At 41.1% G+C, this 13,151-nt stretch overlaps 5 non-coding genes across 5 annotated transcripts; all 5 read right to left on the reverse strand.

Moving 5' to 3' along the window:
* Positions 1-381: 381 nt before the first annotated feature.
* trnag-ucc (transfer RNA glycine (anticodon UCC)) lies at positions 382-453 on the reverse strand. Its single transcript has one exon. It is a non-coding gene; the product is annotated as a tRNA-Gly (tRNA).
* Positions 454-2,475: 2,022 nt separating this feature from the next.
* trnag-ucc (transfer RNA glycine (anticodon UCC)) lies at positions 2,476-2,547 on the reverse strand. The gene has a single exon. It is a non-coding gene; the product is annotated as a tRNA-Gly (tRNA).
* A 2,023-nt stretch (positions 2,548-4,570) lies between these two features.
* Positions 4,571-4,642, reverse strand: trnag-ucc (transfer RNA glycine (anticodon UCC)). The gene has a single exon. It is a non-coding gene; the product is annotated as a tRNA-Gly (tRNA).
* Positions 4,643-7,322: 2,680 nt separating this feature from the next.
* trnag-ucc (transfer RNA glycine (anticodon UCC)) lies at positions 7,323-7,394 on the reverse strand. Its single transcript has one exon. It is a non-coding gene; the product is annotated as a tRNA-Gly (tRNA).
* A 5,471-nt stretch (positions 7,395-12,865) lies between these two features.
* Positions 12,866-12,937, reverse strand: trnag-ucc (transfer RNA glycine (anticodon UCC)). Its single transcript has one exon. It is a non-coding gene; the product is annotated as a tRNA-Gly (tRNA).
* Between the last annotated feature and the right edge of the window lie 214 nt (positions 12,938-13,151).

The raw sequence follows: 13,151 nt of genomic DNA on the forward strand, positions 1-13,151 counted from the left end.
GATCTGATGCAGGTGTAGGTAAGTTAGACAAGGATAACCCGTTCCCATTAGTTGATGGTACAAGGACTAGGAGACACAGATTGATGGTTTTGGGAAAGAGATGCAGCGAAATGTGAGGAAGCACTTTTTGCTTTACCTGCTCCATTGCAACTGCAATGTCTGTCCACAAGTGTGGTGGAAGCAGAGACAATCAATGATTTCAATAGGAAATTGGAGAAACACTTGAAGGAAACAAACTTGCTCCAGGGTGACGCCAATCAAGCGGGAGAATGAATCTGATTGGATGATAAGAATATTTTATCAATTTCAATTCTGTCAAAGCTTTGACATTTTTTTCGTTTGTAAAATACTGCAACATAAAGTAAACCTGCAATTTAAGGTTGCGATGGCTGGGAATCGAACCCAGGTCAACTGCTTGGAAGACAGCTATGCTCACCACTATACCACCATCGCTTACTGTACTGTGATGGTCCAGCGTTTTGATTAATAGAATGCTGTACAATGGTTTCAACTTGCACCTGAGCAACACGATTTTGTTGACAGAAACACAACACTGTGAATGCTGGAAATCTGAAATAAAATCAGAAAGTGCTGCAAATATTCTGATCAATGGTCACTCACCTGAAACATTAACTCTGCTTCTCTCTCCACAGATGCTGCCAGACCTGCTGAGTATTTCCAGCATTTCTTATTATTATTTCAGATTTCCAGCATCTGCAGTATTTTGCTTTTATTTTCGAGTTTAGTAGCGAACTGATCCTTTTTGCTTACTGGGCAGAACTATGCAGTGGAGTGACGCAGAAAACTGTATGAAGAACAATGTTTTTAACGGGCCCACAATTTCGAAGTTTAAGGAGGTCAAAATACACAGCAATGTATGCATATAGTAAAGAGCTGTAAGTTTCAGGTAGATGTTACCTGAACAGAGTTGAGACAGAGAATACCCAACCCGTCTCACCTTTAGATTCCTGACCAAGATAGACCTACAAGGTACAAACTCAAGTTATGTGACCAAGTCAGAGAGTTTATTAGGCTTAACTAAGATGTACAAAGTTAATACTTAACAATGGTAATAGATATTCAGTAACACACAACACCCGTTCTTGTTTCTGTGCTTGCTGCCGCACGGACTTCTCTCCTTCTTCATCCCTTGCTGTGTTTTTTGAATATATTCTAGCTTCTCCTTTTAAGTACCAACGATCTTCTGTTGACCCCTCTCTAAGTGTGCTGACGATGTCCTGCAACACCCTTTCTTTTATCCTTCTTGTGGTGCAAGGATGTTACCATATTAGTTTTGAATTGTTCCAAGTGTCCTAATTGGTCCAGGTTGACATCATTGTTTGACACTAGTTAGTTAATGGTTGAATCTACACACAGTACAGATGTTTCCCGATTCTTTCTATTTTAGCAAGGATCCTAAAGGTTACATTCTTGCTGATCCCAGACATTTTTTTCTTTAATTCTTCCTTTATCTCATCTCTCTCCATGCAAGGAGTGCTGGTGAGACTCCCATCGTTCTCACAAAAATGTTTAAACAAAGTATAGCCTTGAAAACACATTTCATAATAAAGCAAGCAACAGATCAAACAGACTTCAATATATTGATGTACAAAGCATATCATTAATCAGATTATTTTAGCTGTCCTTATTTGTCACAAACGTAAAATATGTCACGGTCCATCGCGCCCACATTGTGGATTCTCCTCCAGCTACATGACTTGCCTTTTTTTTTCCTATGGCTACGTGCATCTTCCACACTGACACATCTCTCAACATGACATTTTAACATAGTTCAGTGAAGATGACCGTCATGCTTCACAATCCAACATTAACATTGCAGTTCTTGCATAAATGTAAGCCATGAAAATACTCTAAACTTGACACAGCGGTGAGCAGTGTTCAGGTGATCCAGAAAATCTGGTGCGTTGGGCAGAGACAATCAGTTAATCTATCAAAGTCTCTTGAAGTTATGCTCCTATCTATACTACTTACAACACAACTATTCTTTTGTTATTGAACAGCTTGTATAGATGGCTCTGGATTGTGTTATCTCAGTAAGTGGTTGTTCTCCGACAGCAATGTGAATTGAGGGGAGATCTGATGCAGGTGTAGGTAAATTAGACAAGGATAACCCGTTCCCATTAGTTGATGGTACAAGGACTAGGAGACACGGATTGATGGTTTTGGGAAAGAGATGCAGGGAAATTTGAGGAAACACTTTTTGCTTTACCTGCTACATTGCAACTGCAATGTCTGTCCACAAGTGTGGTGGAAGCAGAGACAATCATTGACTTCAATAGGAAATTGGAGAAACACTTGAAGGAAACAAACTTGCTCCAGGGTGACGCCAATCAAGCAAGAGAATGAATCTGATTGGATGATAAGAATATTTTGTCAATTTCAATTCTGTCAAATCTTTGACATTTTTTTCGTTTGTAAAATACTGCAACCTATAGTAAACCTGCAATTTAAGGTTGCGATGACTGGGAATCGAACCCAGGTCAACTGCTTGGAAGGCAGCTATGCTCAACACTATACCACCATCGCTTACTGTACTGTGCTGGTCCAGCGTTTTGATTAATAGAATGCTGTACAATGGTTTCAACTTGCACCTGAGCAACACGATTATGTTAACAGAGACACAATACTGTGAATGCTGGAAATCTGAAATAAAATCAGAAAGTGCTGCAAATATTCTGATCAATGGTCACTCACCTGAAACGTTAACTCTGCTTCTCTCTCCACAGATGCTGCCAGACCTGCTGAGTATTTCCAGCATTTCTTATTATTATTTCAGATTTCCAGCATCTGCAGTATTTTGCTTTTATTTTAGAGTTTAGTAGCGAACTGATCCTTTTTGCTTACTGGGCAGAACTATGCAGTGAAGTGACGCAGAAAACTGTACGAAGAACAATGTTTTTAACGGGCCCACAATTTCGAAGTTTAAGGAGGACAAAATACAGAGTAATGTATGCATATAGTAAAGAGCTGTAAGTTTCAGGTAGATGTTACCTGAACAGAGGTGAGACAGAGAATACCCAACCCGTCTCACCTTCAGATTCCTGACCAAGACTGACCGACAAGGTACAAACTCAAGTTATGTGACCATGTCAGAGAGTTTATTAGGCTTAACCAAGATGTACAAAGTTAATACTTAACAATGGTAATAGATATTCAGTAACACACAACACCCGTTCTTGTTTCTGTGCTTGCTGCCGCACGGACTTCTCTCCTTCTTCATCCCTTGCTGTGTTTTTTTGACTATATTCTAGCTTCTCCTTTTAAGTACCAACGATCTTCTGTTGACCCCTCTCTAAGTGTGCTGACGATGTCCTGTAACACCCTTTCTTTTATCCTTCTTGTGGTGCAAGGATGTTACCATATTAGTTTTGAATTGTTCCAAGTGTCCTAATTGGTCCAGGTTGACATCATTGTTTGACACTAGTTAGTTAATGGTTGAATCTACACACAGTACAGATGTTTCCCGATTCTTTCTATTTTAGCAAGGATCCTAAAGGTTACATTCTTGCTGATACCAGACATTTTTTTCTTTAATTCTGCCTTTATCTCATCTCTCTCCATGCAAGGAGTGCTGGTGACTCTCCCATTGTTCTCACAAAAGGTTTAAACAAAGTATAGCCTTGAAAACACATTTCATAATAAAGCAAGCAACAGATCAAACAGACTTCAATATATTGATGTACAAAGCATATCATTAATCATATTATTTTAGCTGTCCTTATTTGTCACAAACGTAAAATATGTCACGGTCCATCGCGCCCACTTTGTGGATTCTCCTCCAGCTACATGACTTGCCTTTTTTTTTCCTATGGCTACGTGCATCTTCCACACTGACACATCTCTCAACATGACATTTTAACATAGTTCAGAGAAGATGACCGTCATGCTTCACAATCCAACCTTAACATTGCAGTTCTTGCATAAATGTAAGCCATGAAAATACTCTAAACTTTATACAGCTGTGAGCAGTGTTCAGGTGATACAGAAAATCTGGTGCGTTGGGCAGAGACAATCAGTTAATCTATCAAAGTCTCTTGAAGTTATGCTCCTATCTATACTACTTACAACACAACTATTCTTATGCTATTGAAAAGCTTGGATAGATGGCTCTGGATTGTGTTATCTAAGTAGGTGGTTGTTCTCCTTCCAGCAATGTGGATTGAGGGGAGATCTGATGCAGGTGTAGGTAAGTTAGACAAGGATAACCCGTTCCCATTAGTTGATGGTACAAGGACTAGGAGACACAGATTGATGGTTTTGGGAAAGAGATGCAGGGAAATATGAGGAAGCACCTTTTGCTTTACCTGCTCCATTGCAACTGCAATGTCTGTCCACAACTGTGGTGGAAGCAGAGACAATCAATGATTTCAATAGGAAATTGGAGAAACACTTGAAGGAAACAAACTTGCTCCAGGGTGACGCCAATCAAGGGGGAGAATGAATCTGATTGGATGATAACAATATTTTATCAATTTCAATTCTGTCAAAGCTTTGACATTTTTTTCGTTTGTAAAATACTGCAACATAAAGTAAACCTGCAATTTAAGGTTGCGATGGCTGGGAATCAAACCCAGGTCAACTGCTTGGAAGGCAGTTATGCTCACCACTATACCACCATCGCTTACTGTACTGTGCTGGTCCAGCGTTTTGATTAATAGAATGCTGTACAATGGTTTCAACTTGCACCTGAGCAACACGATTATGTTAACAGAAACACAATACTGTGAATGCTGGAAATCTGAAATAAAATCAGAAAGTGCTGCAAATATTCTGATCAATGGTCACTCACCTGAAACGTTAACTCTGCTTCTCTCTCCACAGATGCTGCCAGACCTGTTGAGTATTTCCAGCATTTCTTGTTTTTATTTCAGATTTCCAGCATCTGCAGTATTTTGCTTTTATTTTAGAGTTCAGTAGCGAACTGATCCTTTTTGCTTACTGGGCAGAACTATGCAGTGGAGTGACGCAGAAAACTGTACGAAGAACAATGTTTTTAACGGGACCACAATTTCGAAGTTTAAGGAGGACAAAATACACAGCAATGTATGCATATAGTAAAGAGCTGTAAGTTTCAGGTAGATGTTACCTGAACAGAGGTGAGACAGAGAATACCCAACCCGTCTCACCTTTAGATTCCTGACCAAGACAGACCGACAAGGTACAAACTCAAGTTATGTGACCATGTCAGAGAGTTTATTAGGCTTAACCAAGATGTACAAAGTTAATACTTAACAATGGTAATAGATATTCAGTAACACACAACACCCGTTCTTGTTTCTGTGCTTGCTGCCGCACGGACTTCTCTCCTTCTTCATCCCTTGCTGTGTTTTTTTGACTATATTCTATCTTCTCCTTTTAAGTACCAACGATCTTCTGTTGACCCCTCTCTAAGTGTGCTGACGATGTCCTGTAACACCCTTTCTTTTATCCTTCTTGTGGTGCAAGGATGTTACCATATTAGTTTTGAATTGTTCCAAGTGTCCTAATTGGTCCAGGTTGACATCATTGTTTGACACTAGTTAGTTAATGGTTGAATCTACACACAGTACAGATGTTTCCCGACTCTTTCTATTTTAGCAAGGATCCTAAAGGTTACATTCTTGCTGATCCCAGACATTTTTTTCTTTAATTCTGCCTTTATCTCATCTCTCTCCATGCAAGGAGTGCTGGTGACTCTCCCATTGTTCTCACAAAAAGGTTTAAACAAAGTATAGCCTTGAAAACACATTTCATAATAAAGCAAGCAACAGATCAAACAGACTTCAATATATTGATGTACAAAGCATATCATTAATCCTATTATTTTAGCTGTCCTTATTTGTCACAAAAGTAAAATATGTCACGGTCCATCGCGCCCACTTTGTGGATTCCCCTCCAGCTACATGACTTGCCTTTTTTTTTCCTATGGCTACGTGCATCTTCCACACTGACACATCTCTCAACATGACATTTTAACATAGTTCAGAGAAGATGACCGTCATGCTTCACAATCCAACCTTAACATTGCAGTTCTTGCATAAATGTAATCCATGAAAATACTCTAAACTTTACACAGCGGTGAGCAGTGTTCAGGTGATACAGAAAATCTGGTGCGTTGAGCAGAGACAATCAGTTAATCTATCAAAGTCTCTTGATGTTATGCTCCTATCGAGACTACTTACAACACAACTATTCTTTTGTTATTGAAAAGCTTGGATAGATGGCTCTGGATTGTGTTATCTAAGTAGGTGGTTGTTTTCCTGACAGCAATGTGGATTGAGGGGTGATCTGATGCAGGTGTAGGTAAGTTAGACAAGGATAACCCGTTCCCATTAGTTGATGGTACAAGGACCAGGAGACACAGATTGATGGTTTTGGGAAAGAGATGCAGGGAAATGTGAGGAAGCACTTTTTGCTTTCCCTGCTCCATTGCAACTGCAATGTCTGTCCACAAGTGTGGTGGAAGCAGAGACAATCAATGATTTCAATAGGAAATTGGAGAAACACTTGAACATAGAACATAGAACATAGAACATACAGCACAGAACAGGCCCTTCGGCCCACAATGTTGTGCCGATCCTTTGTCCTCTGTCAAGGACAATTTAATCTATACCCCATCATTCTCCTTTATCCATATACCTATCCAAAAGCCTTTTGAAAGTCCCTAAAGTTTCTGACTCAACAACTTCCCCGGGCAAGGCATTCCATGCCTCGACCACTCTCTGGGTAAAGAAGCTTCCCCTGACATCCCCCTTATATCTCCCACCCTTCACCTTAAATTTATGACCCCTTGTAACGCTTTGCTCCACCCGGGGAAAAAGTTTCTGACTGTCTACCCTATCTATTCCCCTGATCATCTTATAAACCTCTATCATGTCAACGCTCATCCTTCTCCTTTCTAATGAGAAGAGGCCTAGAATGTTCAGCCTTTCCTCGTAAGACTTATTCTCCATTCCAGGCAACATCCTGGTAAATCTCCTCTGCACCCTCTCCAAGGCTTCCACATCCTTCCTAAAATGAGGCGACCAGAACTGCACACAGTACTCCAAATGAGGCCTTACCAAGGTCCTGTACAGCTGCATCATCACCTCACGGCTCTTAAATTCAATCCCTCTGCTAATGAACGCTAACACCCCATATGCCTTCTTCACAGCCCTATCCTATTGAAGGAAACAAACTTGCTCCAGGGTGAAGCCAATCAAGCGGGAGAATGAATCTGATTGGCTGATAAGAATATTTTATCAATTTCAATTCTGTCAAAGCTTTGACATTTTTTTCGTTTGTAAAATACTGCAACATGAAGTAAATAAGCAATTTAAGGTTGCGATGACCTGGAATCGAACCCAGGTCAACTGCTTGGAAGGCAGCTATGCTCACCACTATACCACCATCGCTTACTGTACTGTGCTGGTCCAGCATTTAGATTAATAGAATGCTGTACAATGGTTTCAACTTGCACCTGAGCAACACGATTATGTGAACAGAAACACAATACTGTGAATGCTGGAAATCTGAAATAAAATCAGAAAGTGCTGCAAATATTCTGATCAATGGTCACTCACCTGAAACGTTAACTCTGCTTCTCTGTCCACAGATGCTGCCAGACCTGCTGAGTATTACCAGCATTTCTTATTATTATTTCAGATTTCCAGCATCTGCAGTATTTTGCTTTTATTTTAGAGTTTAGTAGCGAACTGATCCTTTTTGCTTACTGGGCAGAACTATGCAGTGGAGTGACGCAGAAAACTGTACGAAGAACAATGTTTTTAACGGGCCCACAATTTCGAAGTTTAAGGAGGACAAAATACACAGTAATGTATGCATATAGTAAAGAGCTGTAAGTTTCAGGTAGATGTTACCTGAACAGAGGTGAGACAGAGAATACCCAACCCGTCTCACCTTTAGATTCCTGACCAAGATAGACCGACAAGGTACAAACTCAAGTTATGTGACCATGTCAGAGAGTTTATTAGGCTTAACCAAGATGTACAAAGTTAATACTTAACAATGGTAATAGATATTCAGTAACACACAACACCCGTTCTTGTTTCTGTGCTTGCTGCCGCACGGACTTCTCTCCTTCTTCATCCCTTGCTGTGTTTTTTTGACTATATTCTAGCTTCTCCTTTTAAGTACCAACGATCTTCTGTTGACCCCTCTCTAAGTGTGCTGACGATGTCCTGTAACACCCTTTCTTTTATCCTTCTTGTGGTGCAAGGATGTTACCATATTAGTTTTGAATTGTTCCAAGTGTCCTAATTGGTCCAGGTTGACATCATTGTTTGACACTAGTTAGTTAATGGTTGAATCTACACACAGTACAGATGTTTCCCGATTCTTTCTATTTTAGCAAGGATCCTAAAGGTTACATTCTTGCTGATACCAGACATTTTTTTCTTTAATTCTGCCTTTATCTCATCTCTCTCCATGCAAGGAGTGCTGGTGACTCTCCCATTGTTCTCACAAAAAGGTTTAAACAATGTATAGCCTTGAAAGCCTTTGACCTCGTCAGCAGACGTGGTCTCTTCAGACTACTAGAAAAGATCGGATGTCCACCAAAGCTACTAAGTATCATCACCTCATTCCATGACAATATGAAAGGCACAATTCAACATGGTGGCTCCTCATCAGAGCCCTTTCCTATCCTGAGTGGTGTGAAACAGGGCTGTGTTCTCGCACCCACACTTTTTGGGATTTTCTTCTCCCTGCTGCTTTCACATGCGTTCAAATCCTCTGAAGAAGGAATTTTCCTCCACACAAGATCAGGGGGCAGGTTGTTCAACCTTGCCCGTCTAAGAGCGAAGTCCAAAGTACGGAAAGTCCTCATCAGAGAACTCCTCTTTGCTGACGATGCTGCTTTAACATCTCACACTGAAGAATGCCTGCAGAGTCTCATCGACAGGTTTGCGTCTGCCTGCAATGAATTTGGCCTAACCATCAGCCTCAAGAAAACGAACATCATGGGGCAGGATGTCAGAAATGCTCCATCCATCAATATTGGCGACCACGCTCTGGAAGTGGTTCAAGAGTTCACCTACCTAGGCTCAACTATCACCAGTAACCTGTCTCTAGATGCAGAAATCAACAAGCGCATGGGTAAGGCTTCCACTGCTATGTCCAGACTGGCCAAGAGAGTGTGGGAAAATGGCGCACTGACACGGAACACAAAAGTCCGAGTGTATCAGGCCTGTGTCCTCAGTACCTTGCTCTACGGCAGCGAGACCTGGACAACGTATGCCAGCCAAGAGCGACGTCTCAATTCATTCCATCTTCGCTGCCTTCGGAGAATACTTGGCATCAGGTGGCAGGACTATATCTCCAACACAGAAGTCCTTGAAGCGGCCAACACCCCCAGCTTATACACACTACTGAGTCAGCGGCGCTTGAGATGGCTTGGCCATGTGAGCCGCATGGAAGATGGCAGGATCCCCAAAGACACATTGTACAGCGAGCTCGCCACTGGTATCAGACCCACCGGCCGTCCATGTCTCCGTTATAAAGACGTCTGCAAACGCGACATGAAATCGTGTGACATTGATCACAAGTCGTGGGAGTCAGTTGCCAGCATTCGCCAGAGCTGGCGGGCAGCCATAAAGACAGGGCTAAATTGTGGCGAGTCGAAGAGACTTAGTAGTTGGCAGGAAAAAAGACAGAGGCGCAAGGGGAGAGCCAACTGTGCAACAGCCCCAACAAACAAATTTCTCTGCAGCACCTGTGGAAGAGCCTGTCACTCCAGAATTGGCCTTTATAGCCACTCCAGGCGCTGCTTCACAAACCACTGACCACCTCCAGGCGCGTATCCATTGTCTCTCGAGATAAGGAGGCCCAAAAGAAAAGAGCCTTGAAAACACATTTCATAATAAAGCAAGCAACAGATCAAACAGACTTCAATATATTGATGTACAAAGCATATCATTAATCCTATTATTTTAGCTGTCCTTATTTGTCACAAACGTAACATATGTCACAGTCCATCGCGCCCACTTTGTGGATTCCCCTCCAGCTACATGACTTGCCTTTTTTTTTCCTATGGCTACGTGCATCTTCCACACTGACACATCTCTCAACATGACATTTTAACATAGTTCAGAGAAGATGACCGTCATGCTTCACAATCCAACCTTAACATTGCAGTTCTTGCATAAATGTAAGCCATGAAAATACTCTAAACTTTATGCAGCTGTGAGCAGTGTTCAGGTGATACAGAAAATCTGGTGCGTTGGGCAGAGACAATCAGTTAATCTATCAAAGTCTCTTGAAGTTATGCTCCTATCTATACTACTTACAACACAACTATTCTTATGCTATTGAAAAGCTTGGATAGATGGCTCTGGATTGTGTTATCTAAGTAGGTGGTTGTTCTCCTTCCAGCAATGTGGATTGAGGGGAGATCTGATGCAGGTGTAGGTAAGTTAGACAAGGATAACCCGTTCCCATTAGTTGATGGTACAAGGACTAGGAGACACAGATTGATGGTTTTGGGAATGAGATGCCGGGAAATGTGAGGAAGCACCTTTTGCTTTACCTGCTCCATTGCAACTGCAATGTCTGTCCACAAGTGTGGTGGAAGCAGAGACAATCAATGATTTCAATAGGAAATTGGAGAAACACTTGAAGGAAACAAACTTGCTCCAGGGTGACGCCAATCAAGCGGGAGAATGAATCTGATTGGATGATAAGAATATTTTATCAATTTCAATTCTGTCAAAGCTTTGACATTTTTTTCGTTTGTAAAATACTGCAACATAAAGTAAACCTGCAATTTAAGGTTGAATTGGCCAAGAATCGAACCCAGGTCAACTGCTTGGAAGGCAGCTATGCTCACCACTATACCACCATCGCTTACTATACTGCGCTGGTCCAGCGCTTTGATTAATAGAATGCTGTACAATGGTTTCAACTTGCACCTGAGCAACACGATTATGTTCACAGAAACACAATACTGTGAATGCTGGAAATCTGAAATAAAATCAGAAAGTGCTGCAAATATTCTGATCAATGGTCACTCACCTGAAACGTTAACTCTGCTTCTCTCTCCACAGATGCTGCCAGACCTGCTGAGTATTTCCAGCATTTCTTATTATTATTTCAGATTTCCAGCATCTGCAGTATTTTGCTTTTATTTTAGAGTTTAGTAGCGAACTGATCCTTTTTGCTTACTGGGCAGAACTATGCAGTGGAGTGACGCAGAAAACTGTACGAAGAACAATGTTTTTAACGGGCCCACAATTTCGAAGTTTAAGGAGGACAAAATACACAGCAATGTATGCATATAGTAAAGAGCTGTAAGTTTCAGGTAGATGTTACCTGAACAGAGGTGAGACAGAGAATACCCAACCCGTCTCACCTTTAGATTCCTGACCAAGATAGACCGACAAGGTACAAACTCAAGTTATGTGACCATGTCAGAGAGTTTATTAGGCTTAACCAAGATGTACAAAGTTAATACTTAACAATGGTAATAGATATTCAGTAACACACAACACCCGTTCTTGTTTCTGTGCTTGCTGCCGCACGGACTTCTCTCCTTCTTCATCCCTTGCTGTGTTTTTTGACTGTATTCTATCTTCTCCTTTTAAGTACCAACGATCTTCTGTTGACCCCTCTCTAAGTGTGCTGACGATGTCCTGTAACACCCTTTCTTTTATCCTTCTTGTGGTGCAAGGATGTTACCATATTAGTTTTGAATTGTTCCAAGTGTCCTAATTGGTCCAGGTTGACATCATTGTTTGACACTAGTTAGTTAATGGTTGAATCTACACACAGTACAGATGTTTCCCGATTCTTTCTATTTTAGCAAGGATCCTAAAGGTTACATTCTTGCTGATCCCAGACATTTTTTTCTTTAATTCTGCCTTTATCTCATCTCTCTCCATGCAAGGAGTGCTGGTGACTCTCCCATTGTTCTCACAAAAAGGTTTAAACAAAGTATAGCCTTGAAAACACATTTCATAATAAAGCAAGCAACAGATCAAACAGACTTCAATATATTGATGTACAAAGCATATCATTAATCCTATTATTTTAGCTGTCCTTATTTGTCACAAACGTAAAATATGTCACGGTCCATCGCGCCCACTTTGTGGATTCTCCTCCAGCTACATGACTTGCCTTTTTTTTTCCTATGGCTACGTGCATCTTCCACACTGGCACATCTCTCAACATGACATTTTAACATAGTTCAGAGAAGATGACCGTCATGCTTCACAATCCAACCTTAACATTGCAGTTCTTGCATAAATGTAAGCCATGAAAATACTCTAAACTTTATACAGCTGTGAGCAGTGTTCAGGTGATACAGAAAATCTGGTGCGTTGGGCAGAGACAATCAGTTAATCTATCAAAGTCTCTTGAAGTTATGCTGCCATCTATACTACTTACAACACAACTATTCTTATGCTATTGAAAAGCTTGGATAGATGGCTCTGGATTGTGTTATCTAAGTAGGTGGTTGTTCTCCTTCCAGCAATGTGGATTGAGGGGAGATCTGATGCAGGTGTAGGTAAGTTAGACAAGGATAACCCGTTCCCATTAGTTGATGGTACAAGGACTAGGAGACACAGATTGATGGTTTTGGGAAAGAGATGCCGGGAAATGTGAGGAAGCACCTTTTGCTTTACCTGCGACATTGCAACTGCAATGTCTGTCCACAAGTGTGGTGGAAGCAGAGACAATCAATGATTTCAATAATAAATTGGAGAAACACTTGAAGGAAACAAACTTGCTCCAGGGTGACGCCAATCAAGCGGGAGAATGAATCTGATTGGATGATAAGAATATTTTATCAATTTCAACTCTGTCAAAGCTTTGACATTTTTTTCGTTTGTAAAATACTGCAACATGAAGTAAACCTGCAATTTAAGGTTGCGATGGCCAGAAATCGAACCCAGGTCAACTGCTTGGAAGGCAGCTATGCTCACCACTACACCACCATCGCTTACTGTACTGCACTGGTCCAGCGTTTTGATTAATAGAATGCTGTACAATGGTTTCAACTTGCACCTGAGCAACACGATGATGTGAACAGAAACAAAATACTGTGAATGCTGGAAATCTGAATTAAAATCAGAAAGTGCTGCAAATATTCTGATCAATGGTCACTCACCTGAAACGTTAACTCTGCTTCTCTCTCCACAGATGCTGCCAGACCT

Source organism: Heterodontus francisci, unplaced genomic scaffold (genome assembly GCF_036365525.1).
Source record: "Heterodontus francisci isolate sHetFra1 unplaced genomic scaffold, sHetFra1.hap1 HAP1_SCAFFOLD_1058, whole genome shotgun sequence".
NCBI lineage: Eukaryota > Metazoa > Chordata > Chondrichthyes > Heterodontiformes > Heterodontidae > Heterodontus > Heterodontus francisci.